This window comes from Arachis hypogaea, chromosome 3, assembly GCF_003086295.3.
Source record: "Arachis hypogaea cultivar Tifrunner chromosome 3, arahy.Tifrunner.gnm2.J5K5, whole genome shotgun sequence".
Classification (NCBI taxonomy): Eukaryota; Viridiplantae; Streptophyta; class Magnoliopsida; order Fabales; family Fabaceae; genus Arachis; species Arachis hypogaea.
The window spans coordinates 80,416,622-80,443,713 of NC_092038.1; the positions used below are offsets into that span (position 1 = coordinate 80,416,622).

General features: G+C 39.1%; 2 non-coding genes across 2 annotated transcripts; both read right to left on the reverse strand.

Annotated features, from left to right (window-relative positions):
• Positions 1-8,544: 8,544 nt before the first annotated feature.
• Positions 8,545-8,648, reverse strand: LOC112793881 (small nucleolar RNA R71). Its single transcript, XR_003198570.1, has one exon. It is a non-coding gene; the product is annotated as a small nucleolar RNA R71 (small nucleolar RNA).
• A 9,385-nt stretch (positions 8,649-18,033) lies between these two features.
• LOC112793870 (small nucleolar RNA R71) lies at positions 18,034-18,137 on the reverse strand. Its single transcript, XR_003198559.1, has one exon. It is a non-coding gene; the product is annotated as a small nucleolar RNA R71 (small nucleolar RNA).
• Between the last annotated feature and the right edge of the window lie 8,955 nt (positions 18,138-27,092).

Genomic DNA, 27,092 nt, shown 5'->3' on the forward strand with positions numbered 1-27,092 from the left:
TCCATCAGCAAAATCCTTGGAGAAAAGCATCAGTTGGAGAAGACCCGTCCACCTGCACATCTCAGCATGCACCGAGGACGGTGCAATCTTTAAGTGTGGGGAGGTCGATACCGATCTCCATGGGTTAGTACTTTCTTGTCTCAAACACCAATGTTTAAATTTTCTTTGTAGATTAGTTGTTGCATTTGCATATTTGTTTGATATTTGCATATTTTACCACTTGGTTAAAGTAATATTTTCTTTTCCAAGAAATATTTTAGAGCATTTCACTAATTTGAATAAAATTTAATGTTACACTTGTTTGAAGAAATATTATTTTGGAACATGGATTAGAGTTCGAACACACAAAACCTGTGAGATTTTGAACCTATTTGAGTTGGTTGCATTTTATCAACCAAAATTTTGTTTTAGTGTGTATTTTTCTCTCTAAAATTGTGATCTTTGTCTTGCTTAATTCTATATTTCCATTGTTTAATGTATGCATGCACTTATATGATTGAGGCCTTGTTTCACTGAGCTTACATACCCATATAGCCTTAACCCTCCATTATCCCTTGCAAACCAATTTGAGCCTATTTTACCCCTTTGTTCTTTATTTTAGCATATCATTAACTCTAAGAGAAAAACAATAATGTCCTTAATTTGAATCCTTGGTTAGCTTAGAGTAATGAGAATGCTTATGATTTAAGTGTGGAAAAGTGGGTTTCGAAACATTTGGTTTGAATAATTGGTTGTTGTATATTTTAGTGAAAATGTGCAAAATAATGGTTGAGCACATGTTATTGCATTCAATACTTTAATCATATGCATTGAAAAAAAATTTAAAAATAAAAATAAAAAGAAAAAAATATAAAGAAAAAAAGAAAAGAGCAATTAATAAAAGGGGACAAAATGCCCCAAAATAAATAGTGAAATCAATGCATATGAGCTGTACTCAAAACTTGGAATGCATAAACATGTGAGAAGCACAGTAATGGGAAGATAGATTTTGTATTTTAATTAAATGGATTGTCTTAAGTTAGGTGGAAAGTTTATGTTAATTAAGGATTCAAATTTTAGTCCACTTGGCCAAATACAATCCTACTGTGACCCTAACCCCATTACAACCCTTAAAAGACCTATTGATTTGTGTATTGGTGCATTAAATTTATGTTGATTGTTAGATGAAGAGCAAGCCTTAGAAAGCAAGGTTAGTAGAGAATTGAGAGATCGAACCTTAAACACCTGAGTGATTAGAGTGTATACACTACCAGTAAGGGTTCGATGCTCAATTCCTTGTTCCCCGCTTTCATAAGCTATTTTCTTCTTACAAGTCTATTTGTGCTTTATTTTTATGATTTGAATTAGTGAAATCCAGTTCATGTATGTTCTTAAAAGAATTGTTTACTTTTAACCAAGTAGGTAGAAGCATTTTGCATTTAGTTGCATTCATAGGTTGCATCTCATACATTCTATCATTCCTCTTCATCTCTTTATAGTTTCTCTTGAGCTTAGCATGAGGACATGCTATTGTTTAAGTGTGGGGAGGTTGATAAACCCATATTTTACGGCTTATCTTGTACTCAATTGAGTGGATTTTATCAACTCTTTACCCACTTATTCATACTATTTGCATGTTTTACATTTTCCTTCCTAATTATGTGCTTTGATTGAAAACATGTTTCTTTGGACTTATATTTGCTTATTATTAATCCTCTCTTATCATCATTAGATGTCTTGATATGTGTGTTAAGTGATTTCAGATATTACAGGGCAAGAATGGCTTGGAGGATGGAAAGGAAGCATGCAAAGTGGAAGGAATGCAAGAAGTTGGAAAAACTGCTAAGCTATCTAGCCTGTCCTCTTCGCACTCAAACGGCTATAACTTTAGCTACAGAGGTCCAAACGACGCGGTTCTAGTTGCGTTGGAAAGCTAACGTCCGGGGCTTTGATTTGATATATAATTCGCCATAGTTGCCTCGACGCCAGGCGATGCGAATGCGTGGGTCACGCGGACGCGTGACCTAGCCAACAACCAATCCGCGCGGTCGCGTGGATGACGCGGCCGCGTCACTTTTCCGCGACCTGTACGGACCAGAAAGCGCTGGAAGTGATTTCTGGGCTATTTCTAACCCATTTTTTGGCCCAGAGAACACAGATTAAAGGCTATAAAGTGGGAAAATGCATGTATTCATAAAAAAGCACTCATAATTCACTTTTATGTTTTAGATGTAGTTTTAGAGAGAGGTTATCTCCTCTCTCTCTCTTAGGATTAGGACTTCTCTTAGTTTTAGGAGTGACTCTCAATCCCAGGTTCTTTATTTTTATTTATTTTCAATGTTCCATGTTACATATAATTTTCTTAATTAATATTATTTGAGGTATTTCCATTCATGATTGCTTTCTTTTATTTACATGATTACTGCTTCCCATCTGAAGACAATTTTTATTCAGTAAATTTACTATTTTCTTTTTGGCTTTGGTTGAGACATTGGTAACTCTTGAGTTATCAAACTCATTGTTGATTGAAAATTGGAATTAATTTGCCACTTAACTTACCTCCATAGTTAGAGGTTAATAAGGTGGGGGAAGAATCCAATTCTCATCACAATTGATAAGGATAACTAGGATAGGACCTCCAGATCTTAATACCTTGCCAAGAGTTTATTTTTATTGCTATTATTTTATTTCCTCTGCTATTTACTATTGTTGCTTTTTATCTCATACTTTAAAAACCCCCAATTTACAATCTCCATAGCCAATAATAAGAACATACCTCCCTGCAATTCCTTGAGAAGACGACTCGAGGTTTAATACTCGGTTATCAATTTTAAAGGGGTTTGTTACTTGTGACAACCAAAACGTTTGTACGAAGGGATTTTTGTCGATTTAGAGACTATATCTACAACGCAACTGTTTTTATGACATTCTTTACTGGCAAAAATCCTAACGTCAGGGGTCTTGACCCGGCAACCCATGATACTTAGGCAGTAGATTTATCAAGCTATTCTTCAATTCAAAGTTTGGATCAAGGTTAGGATACGTTGCTTGTAATGGTTGAAGTAGAATATCCGGAGCTCCTTGCTCATGTAAAGTGATCCGGCGTGGCTCCGCCATGTATGGTTCACCTGTAGGATGCAAAGATGTATTAGTAGTGTCAACAGAATAATAGGAAGTAGCGGACTCCAAGTCACTCTCGGTACCATCTAGTGATTCGGTATGTTCCTCAAAAGAGGCCGAAGTACTAGCCGTATAGTCCAACCGCCGTCTAGCTTGCCGAGTGTGTAACAAAGTTCTTTCAATCTCGGGATCAAAATTGGCTAAGCTAGAATTCGGTTGAGACCGAGTCATCAAACTTGAGAGTCATAGCACAAAAATAAAAAAAAGATAAACTATAGCTAAATATTGAAAGCAAACAAACTATCTACAATATTCACATATTCACATAACCAATATCAAGGCATATGTTGCAACCATTCCCCAGCAATGGCCCCAAAAATTTGATACGGGAGGATTGTTGGAAGAGAGTTTCTCAATGAAGTTACGTTGCAAGTATAGCTCTACCAACAACAACCTTCGAGGATCAAATTTAGAAGGGAATTGGTTGTCACAAGTTCAACCCCAATAAAATAACCGAAGTATTCAAACCTCGGGTCGTCTCACAAGGAATGGGCAAACATGTGCTTCAACATTGGTTAGAAATCTGGGGGTGTAAGTCATAAGTGAGAAAATAAACTAGAAATCTTAACAAGCAAGTAATCTAAAGTGCAAAGAACTAATTCAAATAACCAAACAAGATGTAAGCAATTTCAAACTAAGAAGACAACATTCAATTTAATTCTACTCTCAACTAGATAATAGCTACAACTAAAGCAAGACAATTAAGAATTTGGGTTTTCAAATATGAATAATAAAAGCAACTCTTGGCTAGGCATGGGAATTGGGGTCACTATCCTTGTCTAATAACCATATCTTGACAATTATGAGGAGCCAAACTCATTAAGTCTACTTCTATACTTGAAGTAAGTTAAATGGTTTGGTCAACATCTACCCATAAGGCCCAACCTCACTACTAATTAACCTACTAGTAGGCTAGTGTCAACGGGTATCAAATTGACCACTAAGGGTTCCCAAATCATCAAATCCACTAGACCCAATGACTCAAGTTTACCCAATTCCCTTGGTCTAGCCCAAGAGTAAAAAGAACTACTCCATAATCAAGGTAAACAATTCATCAAACACTTGGTAAGCATTAACAAGAGACATGTTCAAATTGCAAATGGATTGAAATTAACAAATACCCACTAACAAATATCAACTTACAATCACTCAAACAATATAACTAAGCATAGAAATCATCAATGTAACATCAACAAGTCAAGATTCACAACATTCATGCAATGGGTATAAAGTGACAATTGACAAGAATCCATAAACTAACACAAGATGTAAGCAAAAGTATACTAAGGGATTCAAATTAAATGATCAAAACTAGTAAATAACAAAATCCAATTCAGATTCAAAAAGGGAAGATCAAATTAAAGCTAGATCTAGAGAAGAACAAGGGTTTCTCTCTCTAGAAGAACAAAGAACCCAAAAAAAATAGAAAAATGTGTCTTAGTGTAAAATAATTGATCCCCCCTTCTCCCTAGCATCCTTGGGTCTTTTTTCATGCAGAAATAGCTTGAAATTGGGCCTCATGAGCCTCAGAAATCGCCAGGCACGATTTCCTTTAATGAGGTCACTTGTAGCTTCCCGTGCGTGCGCGCCATGCGGGCGCACGCGCCGATTGCTTTTGTGATCCATGCATGCGCGCCAAGTGCACGTGCGCATCGGTTGGAATTCTCTAGCTTGTGCAGATGCGTCCATCCTTGCCCGCCGCTTCCAGCTATCGTTATCTACGCGTGCGCGTGATGTGCGCGTGCGCGTCGATGCTGCAGTTCCCAAAATCCAAATCTTCATGTTCCTTCCTCTTGTGCATGCTTTCCTTCTCTCTTCTAGGCCATTCTTACCTTATTAATTCTGAAATCACTCAACAAATAGTCACGGCATCGAATGGCAATAAAGAGGATCAAAATATAGCAATTCTAAGGCAAAATAAGCATGTTTTCTATTATGGAGCAATATTAGGAAGTGAACACAAAACCATGCATTTCTTGTGAATAAGTGCGAGAAATATTGACAAAAACCCCCAAATTAAGCACAAGATAAACCATAAAATTGGGGTTTATCAGCGGCAGTGCCTTTAGTTCAAGTTTGGATGCTTCTTTTCTTTCATCCTTCCCCTCTAGCGTTCCCTGAACATGAGTTTCAGCCGTTGCAACCTCTTCGCTTGATGGTGATTCCTCTTCTTCTGGTAACCCCCTAAGTTCTTCTTCTTCAAGAGTCTCTTGCACTACAGCATCCACCGAGTCTAACCTCATATATTCTTCCAATGAGTCTTGTAGGTAACTCATGGCCTTGAACACATTGAATATCATTTTCTATTCATGTAGTCTAAGGACAAGTTCACCCTTTTGGACATCAATGATGGCTTCGTGATGCCAAGGCATCTTAGGCTAGTTTCACTAGCATTTTTCTGTTAGTTTTAGTTGTTTTATGCATTTTCTTGAGCTTAAAGTAACCAAGAATGGTTAAATGAATAACAAAGCAATGAACCATCCAAACAGTATGATTTTGATGCAAATTCCATGAGTTTTTAGTTATATTACTTGAATGCTATGAATGGAAGATTTCTCATGAAATTTTGCAAGACTTTGATGCAGTTGTTTGGATGACTTCAGGGAAGAAGAGGCTAGGCAAGGAAGCAACAAAATCAATAAAGGAAGCTTGAATATCACATGTGGAGTTTAAGTTCCAGTTTAAGCTTAAACTGGAACTTAAACTGCCAAGCCATATAATGCTGGGAACTATCAGTGGCGTTTAAGCTCCAGTTTAAGCTTAAACTGGAGCTTAAACGCCAAAATCATGAAAGCTGAGGAAAGGCTGAAAGTGGCGTTTAACCTCCAGTTTAACCTTAAACTGGAAGTTAAACGCCAGAAATGAGAAATGCACCAGGGAGCTATTTCCACGTTTAAGCTCCAGTTTAACCTTAAACTGGAGCTTAAACGTGTTCGACCAAAATTCTCCTCCAGGGTTGCTTTCTTCATTTCCACGTTTAAGCTCCAGTTTAAGCTTAAACTGAAGCTTAAACGTGTTCGACTACTTTACCCTCCAGGGTTGCTTTCTTCCATTTTCACGTTTAAGCTTCAGTTTAACCTTAAACTGAAGCTTAAACGTGCTTAAGTTATACCACCTCCAGGAGTGTCCAACATTTAAGTTCCAGTTTAAGCTTAAACTGGAACTTAAACGTGCTTCCACAAAAGGCATCACTGGAAGTGTCTGGCGTTTAAGTTACAGTTTAAGCTTAAACTGCAACTTAAACGCCACTATTTGAAAAGGTTTCTGGGCCAAAGATATTGCAGTTTTAAGTTAGCATTTGAGCACAAACGTTAACTTAAACATACTCTGGTATGAAACCCAATTGAATATCATGGTTTATGGGATTGGGCCTAAAGAATTGATGAGTCTGGAATTTCAATTTGTTGAGTCATGTGTCATTACTTGATTATCACTAAGTTGGCTCAATGAATGTTACAGAATTGGATCAGCAGCCTCATCAGGATTATGGATCATAAACCCAAAGCAAAAGGAAATCAGGGAAAGGCCTCAAAGCCCAAGAAACACAACAGAAGCTCAATTTAGAAAGTGTATAAATAGGATAGAATTTAAGTTAGTTGAGGACTTTTGATCATTTTTCTAGTTTTCATACTTTTTGTAATTGAATTCAGAGCTATGACTCACTAAACCCCCTTTCATTGGGTTAGGGAGCTCTATTGTAATTCAATGAATCAATAATAGTTTTTATCTTCTTCTTCAATCTTTTCTCTTGAATTTTTGTTAGAAAGCTTCTCGATCTAATTCCATTGGTTAGTTGTCTTGGGAAAGAAACTATCCATAATTGGAATCCTTCGGAACCTTGGGAAAGGAATGGAGGATTCATGCTAGAAAAGCTTTCTCACAGTGAATTGGATTGGGGTTTGGATGGATATTGTGACATGTAATCCTACCAAATTGTGGTTCATGAAACTGTATGGTATAATCAGTGATCGAGCGTCATCTCTTCTTATGAACATTTAAACCAAGGGATTGGAAATTTGTTTGTTTTTAGAGAGAATTGGTGAGCCAAGGGATTGGGATCCAATCATATAAGATTGCCAAGCAAAATTCAATGAACGCATTGGTTGAGGAAGGGATAAAAATGTTTTGATTTGGAGATCTCAATATCTCCTGAAACCCAATGAATTCCCCATTTCTGATCTACCACTTTCTCTTACATTCTGCAATTAAATTCATGCAATCACCCTGATCCCTTTTTAATTTCAGCAATTTAGCTTCTCGCTCTTTAATTCATGCAATTTAAGATTCCGCAATTTCAATTTCTTGCCATTTACGTTTCCCGCCAATTTTACATTCCGCAATTCTCATCTAAATCTTGATTCCGCTCAACTAGAATACACTTCTAATCCGAATTGCTCACTCAACCAATCCTTGTGGGATTCGACCTCACTCTATTGTGAGTTTTTACTTGACGATAACCGGTGCACTTGCCGGAAGGAATTTTTGCCGATCGTGCAATTTCCTAAAATCGTAGCATCAAGTTTATGGCGCCGTTGCCGGGGATTGGTTTTCGATTGACAATTCTCAAATTGGAAGTTAACTAGATTGAGCATTTTTCTTGTTTTGTTAATTCAGTTCAAGTTACTTGTTGAATTTTAATTTTTGCACTCTGTTACTTGCTTTCTTTCTTTATGCCTTTAAATTCAAGCAACTAACTCACTAATTCACTAACTATTTGAATTAATTCCTCAACTGCTCTAACCATACTCTTCCATTAACCAAGAGTATTTCACTTGTTTGTTGCCTGTGCTGTGTTCTTGTATGACAGGTAGGAGAGGAGAGACATCAACTCCTCCATATACCGAACCAGAGAGGACCCTTCATAAACTTAGAAGGGAAGCAAGAGGGAAGAGAGTACTGGGAGAAGAAAAATCTGAAGGAGAATCTGAGGACAATTTTGAAGAAGCTCTAGATTTCAACATGGATAGAGAAGTTCACAACCATGAGAGAGCTGATGGAAACAATGCCATTCCCGAGAGGAGGGTTCTTGGTTCATACATAAACCCAACCTCTGGGAATTGTGGTAGCAGCATTCAGAAACCACCCATTCAAGCCAACAATTTTGAACTCAAACCACAACTAATATCACTGGTGGAGAATCATTGTTCATTTGGTGGGAGTGCTAATGAAGATCCAAACCAACATCTCACAAAATTCCTGAGAATTTGCGACACTGTGAAGTCCAATGGAGTCCAGGAAGATGCCTATAAACTGCTCTTGTTCCCATTTTCACTTAGGGACAAGGCAGCTAAGTGGCTGGAATCATTCCCAAGGGGGAGCCTAACAACCTGGGATGAGGTGGAAAGCAAGTTTCTGGCACGTTTCTACCCCCCACAAAAGGTCAATAGGCTTCGATCTGAGGTTCAGACTTTTAGACAACAAGATGGTGAAACTCTCTACGAGGCATGGGAGAGGTTCAAGGATTTGACAAGGAAATGCCCACCAGACATGTTCCATGACTGGGTGCAATTGCATATTTTCTACGATGGACTTTCTTATGAATCAAGGAAGGCTGTAGACCATTCATCAGGAGGTTCATTGAACAGGAAAAAGACTGTGGAAGAAGCCATTGAAGTGATTGAGACAGTGGCTGAGAATGAGTACTACTATGCTTCAGAGAGACACAACACTAAGGGAGTCATGGAGCTGAACCATGTTGATACAATTCTAGCCCAAAACAAGGTGTTTGCCAAGCAACTAGCAGAGCTCACCAGGAAATTAGAAACAAATCAAGTGGCTGCAATACACACACAAGATCAAGAGGAAGTAAGCACTGAAGGAGGTGATTGGGAAGAGGCCAACCATGTGGGAAATCAACAAAGGCAACCATATGATCCACATTCCAACACTTACAACCCAGGCTGGAAAAACCAACCAAACTTTGGGTGGGGAAACCAGCAAACCCAACCACAAAACCACAAACCTTACAACCCCAACCAACATAACAATTCCACATACCAAAACTCCAACCAAAGATCATACCAAGCCACACAAAACACTTACTCCCAACCACCATATCATGGCCAAAATAATCAACCTGCCCAACCTAATCCGAACCAACAATTTCAAGATCAATTAAACAGGATAGAAGGAATGCTTGCAACCATGGGTCAAGACATAACCGAATTGAAAGCCTTTAAGGAAGAAGTAAATTCTAACTTGCAAAACCAAGGAGCTGCCATCCAGAAGCTAGAAAATCAAATTGGGTATTTGTCTAAGCAAACCCCTGGGCCAAGCGTTTCTCATGCTGCCAAGGCTATTGCAAGGGAAGAATGTAAGGCCATAACCCTCAGAAGTGGAAAGAAGCTAAAGGAGATCTCAAAGGAAACCACAGAGGATGAAGCAAAGGAAAATGTGAGAGACAAGGAACAGGGATAATCTTTTACACCGTCTGCAACAAAAGAAAAAGAAAAAGAGGTCCTGAAGCCTTATACACCCAAAGCACCATATCCTCAACGTTTGATGAAAAGTGAAAAGGATGGCCAATTCTCCAGGTTCTTGGAGATTTTCAAGAAGCTTCAAATCAACATTCCGTTTGCTGAGGCAATAGAGCAAATGCCACTCTATGCAAAATTCTTAAAGGAATTAATGACCAAGAAGAGAAGCTGGAGAAATGATGAAACTGTGTTGTTGACTGGAGAATGCAGTGCCATCATTCAACACAAATTGCCTCAGAAATTGAAGGATCCAGGCAGTTTCCAAATCCTCTGCATCATAGGAGAAGTCATGGTGGAGAAGGCCTTGTGTGACTTAGGGGCCAGTATCAATTTGATGTCTCTAACAATGATGAGAAGAATGAAGATCGAGGAAGCCAAACCAACAAGAATGGCCCTCCAATTGGCAGATCAAACTTTTAAATTCCCTCATGGGATAGTTGAGGATTTGTTGGTGAAAGTGGGAGATTTTATATTTCCTGCCGATTTTGTGGTGTTAGATATGGAGGAAGAAGCCAAAGCTTCGATAATCCTGGGAAGACCCTTCCTGGCTACTGCTGGAGCCATCATAGATGTCCAAAAGGGTGAACTCACTCTTAGACTACATGATGAGCAATTGGTGTTTAACGTATTCAAGGCAATGAGCTATCCATCAGAATCACTAAAGGAATGCATGAGGGTGGATGTAGTGGACATTGCAGTACAAGAAACCTTTGAGGAAACAACAAAGGAAGTGGCAGAGGAGGAGTTCACCAAGGATATTGAAGTTAGTGACATCAAGGCTGCTGAAACAACCATGCCAAGCATGCCAGAGAGAGTGAAAGAAGAGAAGGAAGCACCAAAACCTGAGCTCAAAGCATTGCCCCCTAATCTCAAGTATGCATACTTGGGTAGTGATGAGAGCCATCCTGTTATCATTAGCTCTGCCCTGAGCCAAGAACAGGAAGAAGAATTGATCAAGGTGCTACAAACTCATCAAGATGCCATTGGATGGACCCTAGCTGATTTGAAGGGGATAAGTTCATCCATATGCATGCATAAAATCTTGTTAGAAGAGGATGCTAGACCCTCCATTCAAGCTCAGAGAAGATTGAATCCCGTCATGAAAGAAGTGGTACAAAAGGAGGTCATGAAGTTATGGCAAGCAGGGGTAATCTACCCCATTTCTGATAGCCCATGGGTTAGTCCCATCCATGTAGTTCCCAAGAAAGGTGGCATAACTGTGGTGCCAAATGAGAGGAACGAACTCATACCCACAAGAACTGTCACTGGGTGGAGGATATGCATAGACTACAGGAAGCTCAATGAAGCCACCAGAAAAGATCATTTCCCACTCCCATTCATGGATCAGATGCTTGAAAGGCTTGCAGGACATGCTTACTATTGCTTTCTGGATGGATACTCAGGCTATAATCAGATAGTAGTTGATCCAAGAGATCAAGAGAAAACATCATTTGTTTGTCCATATGGAGTTTTTGCTTATAGACGCATGCCCTTTGGATTGTGCAATGCACCTGCCACTTTCCAAAGATGCATGCTGTCCATCTTTTCGGACATGATTGAAAAATTTATTGAGGTTTTCATGGATGATTTTTCTGTGTTTGGAGATTCTTTTCCTAGCTGCCTACACCACCTTGCCTTGGTGCTTAAGAGATGCCAAGAGACCAACCTAGTATTAAACTGGGAAAAGTGTCATTTCATGGTCACAGAAGGAATAGTCCTTGGCCACAAAATCTCTAATGGAGGCATTGAGGTGGACAGAGCTAAGGTGGAACTCATTGAAAAACTACCTCCACCAAGTAATGTCAAGGCAGTTAGGAGTTTTTTGGGACACGCTAGCTTTTACAGAAGGTTTATTAGAGACTTTTCTAAAATAGCCAAACCTTTGAGTAACTTGCTTGTCTCTGATACACCCTTTGTATTTGATAAAAATTGCATGCTAGCCTATGAACTTTTGAAGCAAAAACTTTCCTCTGCACCTATCATTGCCCCACCTGATTGGAACTTACCTTTTGAACTGATGTGTGATGCATCAGACCTTGCTGTTGGGGCAGTGTTAGGACAAAGGAAAGACAATTTGGTACATGTGATTTATTATGCCAGTAAAGTCTTGAATGATAACCAAAGGAATTACACAACCACTGAAAAAGAACTCTTGGCAATAGTATTTGCATTTGACAAATTTAGATCCTATCTCATTGGATCTAAAGTCATTGTCTTCACTGATCATTCAGCTTTAAAATACTTACTTGCTAAACAAGAATTCAAACCAAGACTTATTAGATGGGTTCTTTTGTTGCAGGAATTTGACATTGAAATCAAAGACAAGAAGGGTGTAGAGAACAAGGTGGCAGACCATTTATCAAGGATACCATGTGAAGAAGGAAGCACACAAAGCACACATATAAATGAGTGCTTTCCTGATGAACAACTCATGGTAATTCAGAAAGCATCCTGGTTTGCAGACATAGCAAACTTCAAGGCCACTGGGAGTTTGCCGTTGGAATTTAACAAGCATCAAAGGAAGAAATTGGTAAATGATGCCAAATACTTCATCTGGGATGAACCATACTTGTTCAAAAAATGTTCGGATGGCATACTCAGAAGATGCATATCAGAGGAAGAAGGAAGGGAAGTCTTATGGGACTGCCATGGCTCCACTTATGGAGGACATTTTGCAGGAGAAAGAACAGCAGCTAAGGTGTTGCAGTGTGGTTTTTATTGGCCCACTATCTTCAAAGATGCAAAGGAACTAGTGAAGCACTGCCATGAATGCCAGAAAGCGGGGAACCTGCCAAGAAGAAATGAAATGCCACAACAATTCATTCTGGAACTTGAATTGTTTGATGTATGGGGGATAGATTTCATGGGACCCTTTCCCACCTCATACTCAAATAATTACATTCTTGTGGCAGTAGACTATGTCTCCAAATGGGTTGAAGCAATAGCAACTCCAACCAATGATAATAAGGTAGTCATGAACTTCCTCAGAAAACACATTTTTTGCCGTTTTGGGGTTCCAAGAGCAATCATCAGTGATGGAGGAAGCCACTTCTGCAACAAACCATTAGAGACATTGCTTCTAAAATATGGAGTCAAACACAAGGTAGCCACACCATACCATCCACAGACAAGTGGGCAAGCCGAAATATCTAATAGGGAACTCAAAAGAATCCTGGAAAAGACTGTGGGAACTTCAAGGAAGGACTGGTCGATTAAGCTAGATGATGCTCTTTGGGCATATAGGACAGCTTTCAAAACACCAATTGGAATGTCTCCTTACCAACTAGTATATGGAAAAGCTTGCCATTTGCCACTGGAGTTGGAGCACAAGGCATTCTGGGCCTTGAAACTCTTGAACTTGGACAGCAAAGCTGCTGGAGAAAGAAGGATGTTGCAAATTCAAGAGTTGGAAGAATTCAGAGTTAAAGCTTATGAGAATGCCAAAAATTACAAAGAAAGAGCAAAGAAGAAGCATGACAGCAACATAGCCCCAAGGAAATTTGAAGAGGGACAAAAAGTATTGCTCTACAATTCTAGGCTGAAGCTATTTCCAGGGAAGCTAAAATCAAGGTGGTCTGGACCATTCCTTGTCACCAAGGTCTCCCAATATGGACAAGTAGAAATCATGGAAGAAAAGTCACAACGAACCTTCACTGTGAATGGTCAAAGACTCAAACATTACTTGGGAGATATGGAGGAGAAGGACAAGGTTAAATATCACCTCAACTGAGGAAGCTGACCGTCAAGCTAATGACGTTAAAGAAGCGCTTGTTGGGAGGCAACCCAACCTGAGGTAATACTCTTTTGCTGTTTCTTTTATTTGTTTCAATAAAAAGGTGAAGTAGTTTCTGTGCATTGCAAAGAATTAAGTTTGGTGTTTCACACCAAACAATGAATTCATGGATCAATAATTCAAAGGGGAATGTGTGACTCTAAGTTTGGTGTTCCACCATACAGATCAACTGAACACAACAACCTTTGAATTATATGAAAGGAACAACCATTCTAAGCAATCACAGAAATGCTTAAAATCCTTAGTAGCAACTTCATTCCAAGGAGAATTCAAGGATTCAAAGAGCAGAGGAGTAAGTAGGAGACTAAGTTTGGTGTTCACACACCAACTTAAGACTCAGACACTTGCCCATACATAGTTGAGCTAACCACTCAAGTGCTTGAGAAGCAAGCAACTTCATCACTCTTTGCAGGAAAGGAAACAAGGATCTTAGAAAGAACATGAAGCAACAACTAGGAGAAGAAGGAGAAATCAAATTGTTTCCTGGCAACAAAGAGAAAACAAGAAATTTCACAAGGTGGTGTTGTTCCTTGACCATTCTTTAAAAGGCAAACAAAAGCATGCTTGTTCTGGTTTAAACTGTAATTGTTGAATCTTTCTGGAATGTGAAGTTTTTAGTATGAGTGTTGGTTTACTGCTTTGAATAAAGTGAATGCCTAGATGTTTGGATATAACTTCACCTTCTTAAACAAATGCTTTCCATGCTTGTTCTGTTTCCAAAAATAAAAGAAAAGTTTGAACAAAAGTAACTTGGCTCATTTAGTGACAAATCAAGTAGAATTAAGTGGTGGTATGCATGCTTGATTGTTTAGTCAGCTCACTGAAAATTGAGTGTAGAATTATCATTTTTGTGTAGAAGTTGAATACTGTCTATGGATCTTGATGAATAAATGTCTTTGGCCATAAAAAAAGAAAGAAAAAGAAGAAGAAAAAGCCACTGAAAAAGGCAACCAAAAAGCAAAAAAAAATTTGAGAAAATAAGCTAGGCACCAATGGTTTGAACTTCTGAGACAAATGCCTGTGGTGTTTATGTATTAAGGATATGCTTGGATGAATAGGTTTTGAGGAGTGTTTCAACACTTGGTAACTTGGGTTAACTAACCCGGGATTATCAACCAAAAGTCCATTATCAAGAGCAACCTAAATACAAAACATTTAGTCACACAAAGAGGTGCTGGGCACCAATGTCTCAAGAAGAAATGTGAACTAAAATGCCTGTAGTAGATATGTGTAGTGCACTGATAAGAAAAAGAAAATGCCAAAGGCTTGTGCAACACATGACACTGAGCAAACAAGGAGCAAAGGAGCTCTAAGAAAAAGAAAAACAAAGAAGAGAAAAGTGCCAAGGACATAAGAATAACAAGAGGCCATAGCAGTGTTTAATGGATGCAGTGAAAAAGTGATAATCTTGCCTGATAAGAATGAAAAAGTGATGCTGCAACTTTCTGCATAAAACCCTTCTGATGAACTTCAAATGCTTGCTAATATAGCCAATGTAATTGCTTTCTGTTTCATACTTTCTTCTCAAATAACTCAGAACTTGCTTAGGGACAAGCAAGTATTAAGTTTGGTGTTGTGTGATGCCAAGGCATCTTAGGCTAGTTTCACTAGCATTTTTCTGTTAGTTTTAGTTGTTTTATGCATTTTCTTGAGCTTAAAGTAACCAAGAATGGTTAAATGAATAACAAAGCAATGAACCATCCAAACAGTATGATTTTGATGCAAATTCCATGAGTTTTTAGTTATATTACTTGAATGCTATGAATGGAAGATTTCTCATGAAATTTTGCAAGACTTTGATGCAGTTGTTTGGATGACTTCAGGGAAGAAGAGGCTAGGCAAGGAAGCAACAAAATCAATAAAGGAAGCTTGAATATCACATGTGGAGTTTAAGTTCCAGTTTAAGCTTAAACTGGAACTTAAACTGCCAAGCCATATAATGCTGGGAACTATCAGTGGCGTTTAAGCTCCAGTTTAAGCTTAAACTGGAGCTTAAACGCCAAAATCATGAAAGCTGAGGAAAGGCTGAAAGTGGCGTTTAACCTCCAGTTTAACCTTAAACTGGAAGTTAAACGCCAGAAATGAGAAATACACCAGGGAGCCATTTCCACGTTTAAGCTCCAGTTTAACCTTAAACTGGAGCTTAAACGTGTTTGACCAAAATTCTCCTCCAGGGTTGCTTTCTTCATTTCCACGTTTAAGCTCCAGTTTAAGCTTAAACTGAAGCTTAAACGTGTTCGACTACTTTACCCTCCAGGGTTGCTTTCTTCCATTTCCACGTTTAAGCTTCAGTTTAACCTTAAACTGAAGCTTAAACGTGCTTAAGTTATACCACCTCCAGGAGTGTCCAACGTTTAAGTTCCAGTTTAAGGTTAAACTGGAACTTAAACGTGCTTCCACAAAAGGCATCACTGGAAGTGTCTGGCGTTTAAGTTGCAGTTTAAGCTTAAACTGCAACTTAAACGCCACTATTTGAAAAGGTTTCTGGGCCAAAGATATTGCAGTTTTAAGTTAGCATTTGAGCACAAACATTAACTTAAACGTACTCTGGTATGAAACCCAATTGAATATCATGGTTTATGGGATTGGGCCTAAAGAATTGATGAGTCTGGAATTTCAATTTGTTGAGTCATGTGTCATTACTTGATTATCACTAAGTTGGCTCAATGAATGTTACAGAATTGGATCAGCAGCCTCATCAGGATTATGGATCATAAACCCAAAGCAAAAGGAAATCAGGGAAAGGCCTCAAAGCCCAAGAAACACAACAGAAGCTCAATTTAGAAAGTGTATAAATAGGATAGAATTTAAGTTAGTTGAGGACTTTTGATCATTTTTCTAGTTTTCATACTTTTTGTAATTGAATTCAGAGCTATGACTCACTAAACCCCATTTCATTGGGTTAGGGAGCTCTATTGTAATTCAATGAATCAATAATAGTTTTTATCTTCTTCTTCAATCTTTTCTCTTGAATTTTTGTTAGAAAGCTTCTCGATCTAATTCCATTGGTTAGTTGTCTTGGGAAAGAAACTATCCATAATTGGAATCCTTCGGAACCTTGGGAAAGGAATGGAGGATTCATGCTAGAAAAGCTTTCTCACAGTGAATTGGATTGGGGTTTGGATGGATATTGTGACATGTAATCCTACCAAATTGTGGTTCATGAAACTGTGTGGTATAATCAGTGATCGAGCGTCATCTCTTCTTATGAACATTTAAACCAAGGGATTGGGAATTTGTTTGTTTTTAGAGAGAATTGGTGAGCCAAGGGATTGGGATCCAATCATATAAGATTGCCAAGCAAAATTCAATGAACGCATTGGTTGAGGAAGGGATAAAAATGTTTTGATTCGGAGATCTCAATATCTCCTGAAACCCAATGAATTCCCCATTTCTGATCTACCACTTTCTCTTACATTCTACAATTAAATTCATGCAATCACCCTGATCCCTTTTTAATTTCAGCAATTTAGCTTCTCGCTCTTTAATTCATGCAATTTAAGATTCCGCAATTTCAATTTCTTGCCATTTACGTTTCCCGCCAATTTTACATTCCGCAATTCTCATCTAAATCTTGATTCCGCTCAACTAGAACACACTTCTGATCCGAATTGCTCACTCAACCAATCCTTGTGGGATTCGACCTCACTCTATTGTGAGTTTTTACTTGACGATAACCGGTGCACTTGCCGGAAGGAATTTTTGCCGATCGTGCAATTTCCTAAAATCGTAGCATCAAGTTTATGGCGCCGTTGCCGGGGATTGGTTTTCGATTGACAATTCTCAAATTGGAAGTTAACTAGATTGAGCATTTTTCTTGTTTTGTTAATTCAGTTCAAGTTACTTGTTGAATTTTAATTTCTGCACTCTGTTACTTGCTTTCTTTCTTTATGCCTTTAAATTCAAGCAACTAACTCACTGACTCACTAACTATTTGAATTAATTCCTCAACTGCTCTAACCATACTCTTCCATTAACCAAGAGTATTTCACTTGTTTGTTGCCTGTGCTGTGTTCTTGTATGACAGGTAGGAGAGGAGAGACATCAACTCCTCCATATACCAAACCAGAGAGGACCCTTCATAAACTTAGAAGGGAAGCAAGGGGGAAGAGAGTACTGGGAGAAGAAAAATCTGAAGGAGAATTTGAGGACAATTTTGAAGAAGCTCTAGATCTCAACATGGATAGAGAAGTTCACAACCATGAGAGAGCTGATGGAAACAATGCCATTCCCGAGAGGAGGGTTCTTGGTTCATACATAAACCCAACCTCTGGGAATTGTGGTAGCAGCATTCAGAAACCACCCATTCAAGCCAACAATTTTGAACTCAAACCACAGCTAATATCATTGGTGGAGAATCATTGTTCATTTGGTGGGAGTGCTAATGAAGATCCAAACCAACATCTCACAAAATTCCTGAGAATTTGCGACACTGTGAAGTCCAATGGAGTCCAGGAAGATGCCTATAAACTGCTCTTGTTCCCATTTTCACTTAGGGACAAGGCAGCTAAGTAGCTGGAATCATTCCCAAGGGGGAGCCTAACAACCTGGGATGAGGTGGAAAGCAAGTTTCTGGCACGTTTCTACCCCCCACAAAAGGTCAATAGGCTTCGATCTGAGGTTCAGACTTTTAGACAACAAGATGGTGAAACTCTCTACGAGGCATGGGAGAGGTTCAAGGATTTGACAAGGAAATGCCCACCAGACATGTTCCATGACTGGGTGCAATTGCATATTTTCTATGATGGACTTTCTTATGAATCAAGGAAGGCTGTAGACCATTCATCAGGAGGTTCATTGAACAGGAAAAAGACTGTGGAAGAAGCCATTGAAGTGATTGAGACAGTGGCTGAGAATGAGTACTACTATGCTTCAGAGAGACACAACACTAAGGGAGTCATGGAGCTGAACCATGTTGATACAATTCTAGCCCAAAACAAGGTGTTTGCCAAGCAACTAGCAGAGCTCACCAGGAAATTAGAAACAAATCAAGTGGCTGCAATACACACACAAGATCAAGAGGAAGTAAGCACTGAAGGAGGTGATTGGGAAGAGGCCAACCATGTGGGAAATCAACAAAGGCAACCATATGATCCACATTCCAACACTTACAACCCAGGCTAGAAAAACCAACCAAGCTTTGGGTGGGGAAACCAGCAAACCCAACCACAAAATGAAGGAAGGCAACTACACCGAGAAGAATTTAGCATCAACACTCAGGCAAAGCTAAACTATGTGGTTGAGCATATGCATCACCTACACCCGGACATCCCAAATTATGAGGCATTTCGCAAGAACTTAACTGAACAAGAAGAAGGGAAGGTGAAACAGCAAAAGGAAGCATTAAAGAAGAAGATGGAGGATGCCGGATTCTGGAAAAAGCTGATGGGGAAGCGTAAAGGGAATGGAGATTCAAGTGGACAAGGAGAATCCCAAGGGAGCAGAAGAGAATGAGCAGACCAACAAGTGAAAGGTGGTGAAGTTCCTTCTTAGTTACCTTCCTTTTCAAAGCTTTAAATAAGGAAAATCATGTATGAAATAGAACATGCTTCCATGGTAGCTTAGGATTTTCAATTCTGTCTTTAATTCTTCATTGCTTAAGTCTATGTTATTGAGCATAATGTCTTGAATGCTCACTGTCATCTTGCCTACTTGTATGCTTGTCTCTTTAAGTTAATCAAAAAGAAAATGTTATGGAAAGAACAAGAACGGAGTCATTTTGTGAAGTGCATTCTAAGTGTTTGTGGTAGGATGATTAGTAAGCTAAGTTGGTTCACCAAGAAAGGAAAGAAAGCAACTATCCATCCTAAGTCATAAATTTGAGACACATTCCTTGAAGCTAGCTAAATAATAAGATCCCAACAAGTAAAGAAAAAGTGTAGTACAAGTGGAAATAAGAAAGGGAACACAAAAAGGAACAATGCTAGGCACCAAGGGTTGTGAAACTGAGGCATGTGTCTGTGGTGTTTATGTACAAGGGATCTACTTGGATGAATAAGCTCTTAGGGGTGCTTTATCACTTGGTAACTTGGATTAACTAATCCGGGATTATCAGCTGAAAGTCCACTATCAAGAGTAACCCTTGTTACAGAGCACTTAGTAACCCAAAGAGGTGCTGGACACCAAGGTCTCAAGAAAGAAAGAATAACAAACCATGTTCCTGTGGTGTGTATGTATGAGGGAAAGGGACTTGAGGGAGTAAGTCCTTAGGGGTGTCTTAACACCAAGCACCTTAAAACCAACTGGTTTGGGAGTGTTGGCTGAAAGCTTATCATAAAAAGTTGCCCTCTTACAGAGCACTTAGCCAAAAGAAAAATTTAATAAGCTTAAAGAGAAGGATCAATAAGAAAGAAGCCTCAAGGGATGCAATCAAGAGAGTGACTAGGGATTTGATAAAGGCTTGAAACCTAAAAGGAAAGAACCTAAGTTGCTATGCATGAAACTCCATGAACCATGAATGCTATTCCCATCTTTTCTTCTTGTTCTTTTATTTCATTTTGCTTATGCTTCAGTACTTGCTTAGGGACAAGCAAGCTTTAAGTTTGGTGTTGTGATGCTAGGGCATCTAGGCCAGTTTCACTGACCTTTTCTTTACTGTTTTAGGGTAGTTTCATGCATTTTTCCTAGTAAACAAGGCAAGTTTTAGGTGAAAATACACTTACACCTTCATTCAAGCAACTATTGTGAATTTTGCATGATTTCATGAGATTTTTGCTAGAATTACATGATATTTTAGTGATGCATGATCTCATGATTTTGGCTAGAGCTTTGATGCACTTTAATTGCTTGATTTTAGGACAAATGAAGCATGGAAGAATCACGTTAGCATTCACGTTAACTTAGTTAACGTGACTACTAACGTGGGATGGCAATTAACTTGCAACGTTAATGAGAAAAGTGATCACCAATAACGCCTGCGAAGCCATTTCATAGCCTACGTTAAGTGCCACGTTAACTAAGTTAACGTGGTACTTAACATAGAAGGAAAGAAGGACTCTACATTAATGAGAAACGTGAACTCCAATAACGTTTCTCCTCAACGTTAGTGGTAAAAGTGAACACCACTAACGTTGGGAAACTAGGCAATGCCCCACGTTAAGAGTCACGTTAACTAAGTTAACGTGAACTCTAACGTGGACAAGGATCAACAATGCCAACGTTAGTGACACTCACTTTTGTCACTAACGTTGAATCATTTTCATTGCCTACGTTAACTCTCACGTTAAGATTCTTAACGTGAAAGTTAACGTGGAGTGGGGTTCAAGGAACCAATGTTAGTGACACTCACTTTTGTCACTAACATTGGAAGATGGCTTCATTACTACATTAAGAGCCACGTTAACTTAGTTAACATGGACTCTAACGTAGGGGATTAAGGCAAATAGAGCGTTAGTGACAAAGGTGAGTGTCACTAACGCTCTCGAAGGTGATAGGTGCCCACGTTAAGAGCTACGTTAGCTAAGCTAACGTAAGACCTAACGTGGGATGCAAAGGGCAAGCAACGTTAATGGGAAAAGTGATTCCCATTAACGTTTGCGAAAAGGGGCACAAGCCAACGTTAATGGGAAAAGTGAGTCCCATTAACGTTTGCCAAGAATTGAGATGGAACGTTAGAAGTCACGTTAAGACTTCTAACGTAGAGAATAACGTGGGCATATGAGGGTGGAACGTTAGTGGAAAAGGTGAATGCCACTAACGTTCTCGCACCCAGAAATGTATACCACGATTAATCTCACTAAGTGCCTAAGCCTAATTCTTATTTCTCTGCAAGCTGGGCCTACTAAAGATGAGAATTGCTTCAACTCAAAGTCCAAAGCCCACATCCAAGACTTGAAGAACTCACTAGAAGATCATGAAGAGTAGTATATATAGGAGTAGTTTTGAACTAGCTAGAATCTTTTTGGCATTGGGAGGACTACTCTCTGCATATTTACTTTTCTGTACTTTTATCATAGATTCTTCTTTTCTGCCATTTTTTATTCCTAGAGCTATGAACAACTAAACCCCTTTCATTGGGTTAGGGAGCTCTGCTGTAATTTGATGGATCAATATTAATTTTCATTCTTCTTCTTCTATTTTTTCTCTTGATTTTACTAGAAAGCTTTCAATCTTAATTCAAGTGGTTAGTTATCTTGGAAAAGAAACTCTCCATAATTGGATCTCTTCGGAACCTTGGAAGAGGAATGAAGAGATCATGCTAGAATTGCTTTCTCATGCTGGACCAATTTGGGTTGGGATGGATATGTGACTATAATCCCCTTAATACTTGAATTGGGAAATGTATGTGGTATAATCAGTAACCATACTTCATCTCTTCTCATGAGCAATTGACCAAGGAATTGGCTATTGATCAAGATTTGAGAGATTGAATTACCAAGGAATTGGGATTCAATCACTTAAGATTGCCAAGGAGATCAATGAATGCATTGATTGAGGAAGAGATGAGAATGAACTTAATCCAGAGAATTACAACATCTCCTAAACCCAATGACTCCCACATTTTTGATCTTACCCATTCTCTTTAATTTCTGTCATTTACTTTTATGAGCATTACCCCAATTCCCCATTTAAGATTCTGCATTTTAATTTCTGCTATTTACTTTCTAGTCATTTAAATTTTTGCGTCTTAATCTAAATTCTGTTTAGCTCAACTAGCAGATTCTTCTAACTAAAGTTGCTTGACCAATCAATCCTTGTGGGATTTGACCTCACTCTATAGTCAGTTTTTACTTGACGATAATTCGGTATACTTGCCGAAGGAAAATTTGTTGAGAGACAAGTTTTCATGCATCAACTCCCTAACCCAATGAAAGGGGTTTAGTTGTTCATAGCTCTGGGAATGGAAAATGGCAGAAAAGAATACATGCTTAACTAGAAAATGCAAAAAAGTAAATATACAGAGGGTAGTCCTCCAAAGTGCCAACCTCCTCTATTTTCAAAACTACTCCTATATATACTACTCTTCTTGATCTTCTAGTGAGGTCTTCAAGTCTTGGATGTGGGCCTTAGATCTTGAGTTGAAGCAAGTACAATCTTTAGTGGGCTCAGCTTGAAGAAAAGTGTGAGTTAGGCATGGGCGTTAGTTAGGACGTTAGTTGAGTTAACGCTAAGTGAAAATGTGGGTTCGAGAACGTTAGTGGCAATCACCTTTCTCATTAACGTTCCAACCCCAAAATGGTCCACGTTAACTTCAACGTTAGTGGCACTAACATGACCACTAACGTTGCCTCATGATCCTTCGCAAACGTTATTGGGAATCACCTTTTCCAATAACGTTGCATTGTGCCTTCTTTCCCCACGTTAGAGTTCACGTTAACTAGGTTAACGTGGCTTTTAACGTGGGCATGCCTAAGTTTCGAGAGCGTTAGTGACACTTACCTTTGTCACTAACGCTCCAAACGCCCCTCATCTCCACGTTAGAGTTCACGTTAACTAGGTTAACGTGGTAGTGAATGCCATCTCCAACGTTAGTGACAAAGGTGAGTGTCACTAACGTTGGCTCATCATGCTTAGCTCCATGTTAACTTTCACGTTCGTGGTCTTAACGTGACCACTAACGTGGACAATGTTGGTTTGATCCAACGTTAGACAAAGGTGAGTCTCACTAACGTTGGCATTGTCTTTCCCTTCCATGTTAGAGTTCACGTTAACTAAGTTAACGTGTCTCTTAACGTGGCTAATTGCCAACTTGTAGCGTTAGTGGTATTCACTTTTAGCACTAACGCTGGAGCTCCATTTTTCTCCACGTTAACTACCACGTTAACATAGTTAACGTGGCAATTAACGTTGGCTTATGATGGATTTGCAGGCGTTATTGGTGGTCACCTTTTTTATTAACGCTACAAGCTTGTCCCTATTCCACGTTAGTGGTTACATTAATTAGGTTAACGTGACTGCTAACGTGGCTTCTTCTTGCTTCCTTTGTCCTGAAATCTAGGAAATAAAGTGTTTCAAAGCTCTAGCCCAAGTCATGAGATTATGCATCATTAATTTGTCATTCAATCCTTGCATAATCCTTATGAAATCATGTAAAATTCACAATAGTTGCTTGAGTCAAGGTATAAATGAAATTTCATCCAAAACTTGTTTATTTCCTAAGAAAATGCGTGAAACTACCTTAAAATAGTAAAGAAAAGGTCAGTGAAACTGGCCTAGATGCCCTGGCATCACAACACCAAACTTAAAGCTTGCTTGTCCCTAAGCAAGTACTGAAACATAGGAAGAATGAATGAAAGAACAAGATACATAATATAAAAGTAAAATTCCTGGTTTATGAGGTTTCATGCATAGCAACTTAGGTTCATTCCTTTACTGGTTTTCAGGCCTTTATCATGCCCTTGAACACTCTCTTGATTGCATCCTTTGAGACTTCCTAATTGTTGATCCTTCCTTCTTTTCCAGGTTTTATTGCATTCTTTTTATAGGCTAAGTGCTCTATAAGAGGGCGACTCTTTATCATAAGTTTTCAGCCAATACTCCCGAACCAGTTGGTTCAAGGTGCTAGGTGTCAAGGCACCCCTAAGGACTTACTCCCTCAAGTCTCTTTCCCCCATACATACACACCACAGGCACATGGTTTGTTATTTTTCTTTCTTGAGACCTTGGTGTCCAATACCTCTTTGGGTTGCTAAGTGTTTTGTGGCAGAGGTTACTCTTGATAGTGGACTTTCAGCTGATAATCCCGGATTAGTTAACCCAAGTTATCAAGTGATAAGGCACCCCTAAGAGCTTATTCATCCAAGCATATCCTTTGCACATAAACACCACAGACATATGCCTCAATCTTCAAACCCTTGGTGCCTAGCATCATCTCTTATTGTTTTTCTTTCTTTTTTGACTTTTATTGCTCTTTCTCTTTTCTTATTAGGATCTTATCAATTAGCTAGTCTCCTGGGGTGTGTTTCAAGCATATGATTCAGGGTAGATAGTTGTCTTCCTACCTTGTTGGTAAACTAACTTAGCTAATTAATCACCCTACCACAAACATTCAGAATTTACTTCACAAGATAACTCCACTCTTGTTCTTTTCATAACATCTTCTTTTTAATTGACTTAAAGGACAAGCATACAATAAGCAAGATGAGAATGAAACATGGACATTAGGCTAGTAAACATAGACCTAAACAATGAAATTTTAAAGCCATAATTGAAGGTTCCTAAACTACTATGGAAGCATGTTCTATCTTATACATGATTTTCCTTATTTAAAGCTTGAAAGAGATAAAACTAAGAAGGAACTCCACCACCTTTTACTCCTGGGGATGTTCATGCTCTTTTGCTTCCTTGTCTTCTTTGTGTCCACTTGTGCTTCCTTTCATCCGATTCATTCTGGCTATTTTCCTATCTTCTAGTGCTTTCCTTACTGATTCATGACTTTTTTCGGCCCTTTCTCATTCCACTCGTGCCAATTCATCCTTTACGTCCTCATATCTTGTGATCCCAGAGTGTAGTACAGGTAGTTGTCCGACTAAGTACCCGAGCCTAGCTTGAGTATTTACGTGATATCCAGTCTCACTCATATAAACCCCTTCCGAAAAAGCTCTGTACTCATCAAAGAGATCTACCTGTTTTCTTTGTTTCCGATGCATCTCATGAATGTGTGCATCATGATGTGCTTGGATGTTGATTAGCTTTTGCATGGCTTCTTGTTGTTGATCTTGCTTTTGGTTCAGGTTACGGAAGGACTCATTCCACTGTCTCCCTTGTTCCAACTGCTGCTCCATTAATTGTTTTTGCCACTCCCCTTGTTGATTCATCCATCTAGAGAGTGATTCTTCTTGGTGGTCCATTATTTGCATTTGAAGCTCCTTCTGTGCCCCTTGATTCTCCATTTATTGCCTAGACAAGGTATCGATAGCCTCTTGTAATTGGTGCTTGTCTAAGGTGGCTGGGGCTTGCTCATGTGGGTTTTGTCCGTCCTCAGTTTGATTAGCCGGCCTCTTTCTTAGTCTTCGTTGAGGTAGGGGAGGTGCAGCAGCATGCATCCGTCGAAAAGTAATTGGAAGGCCGACTTTTGTCCACTCGGGGTTTCCATCTTCGAACACCACCCCAGCTTTGTTGCAAAGATGGAGGATAGTGCTGGGGTAGCCTAACCTTCCTCCAGAATCACTTTTTTCAGCAAGCTTCCGAATGCCTTGGGCTATGAGTTCATGAACTTTGATTTCTCCTCCCTTCATTATGTATTGCACCATTGTTGCTCTCTTAAGGTTCACCTCTAAGTTGTTTCTGGTTGGAAGGATGTATCTCCTTACAATTTTGAACCACCCCTTAGCCTCAGGAAGGAAGTCTCCTCTTTTTTTTAAATTTGGGTTTTCCATGGGGTCTCTATCCCAATCTGCTCCCTGCACACATATGTATTTCATAATCTGGTCGTGGTGGGGGTTGTTAACTATTCTCGAGTGATAGCTGTCTTCTGCAAAGGTTATGGTTCGCAGCTTTAACACTCTCATGATGCTCATGGGACTAAAGTCCACTATTACGCCTCTCACGAAGCTTGTATAGGATTCATTTGCCTTATCATATCTAACCGCATTTATATAAAACTCTCTTACCAGAGTTGCATTCACCTTTGTAATCAGATCAGCGAGGAGCTCCCATCGACGTTTTTCCACCTTCTTTGTGATTTTGGGGCACTCAATTTTTGTGACTTGAAAGCCTAACTCATATATGACTTCTTTCTCAGCCATCCACCTAAATTGCAATGCATGGTAAAAGGTTTTAAATTTCTTTTCATCAAAAGGAGGCTGCTTCATAGGTTCCTTCCCTTTCATTTTTTGGAGCTTGATGATGCCATGAGTGATGGTTGATATGTTTACGGCTCACAAGATGTGGCTAGGAGAGTGTGTTCGGAACTTTTGGTGGAGGATAGAGAGTGTGTGTTTGAGAGAAGGAAGGAAGATGAATGAAAATAACAAGTGCGTACGGAGAGGTTGTAGAGTGTGGGTTATATATAAAAAGGATGCTGGGTGTTTGAAGGGTGTGGATTGATGGTGTTGCTTAATGATGGACGGTTGGGGTTTGGCATTGGATGAGCACAAGGATTACCTCTTTTATGAGGGTCTTGGTTCGGTCTCCAAGGCTATCCAACACCCAATGTTGCATGGCAACACTTCCCAAGATACTCCCCTTGAAGACAAGTGTGTGGTTTCCTTGGTATAGTGGACGAACCTCCTTTCTTTGGTTGTCCTATCAAGTACCACCAATCCCCTTTTTGATTTCCTATACAAGACAAAAGGAATGCAAAAAGTTAATTGAATTTTTTTGGTGGGAAAAATTAAAGTGTGAAATAGCTACTGTTAAAATCTTTTTCTTTTGTTTTTAAAATAACTAAATGCTTTTCATGAATGCAAATCAATCGACCACTCAATTTCCCATGCATGCAACGTTTGTTTATGATCATATGGTGCAACAAGATTCGAAAAGAATCTCATACCATTGAGTGTGTTTAAGCCCTCTTGGTGTGCCTTGAACACCAAACTTATCATGTACTCTATGCTGCATGTAGGGATTCTTATATTGTTTGTCGAAGTTGATTTAGAATCCATGAACTTTGCCTTATTAACTAGTATTAGAGATTAAAAAGAAAGGGTATAGAACATGGGTTGCCTCCCATGAAGCGCTTCTTTAACGTCATTAGCTTGACGTTTGGCCATTGTCAGGGTGGT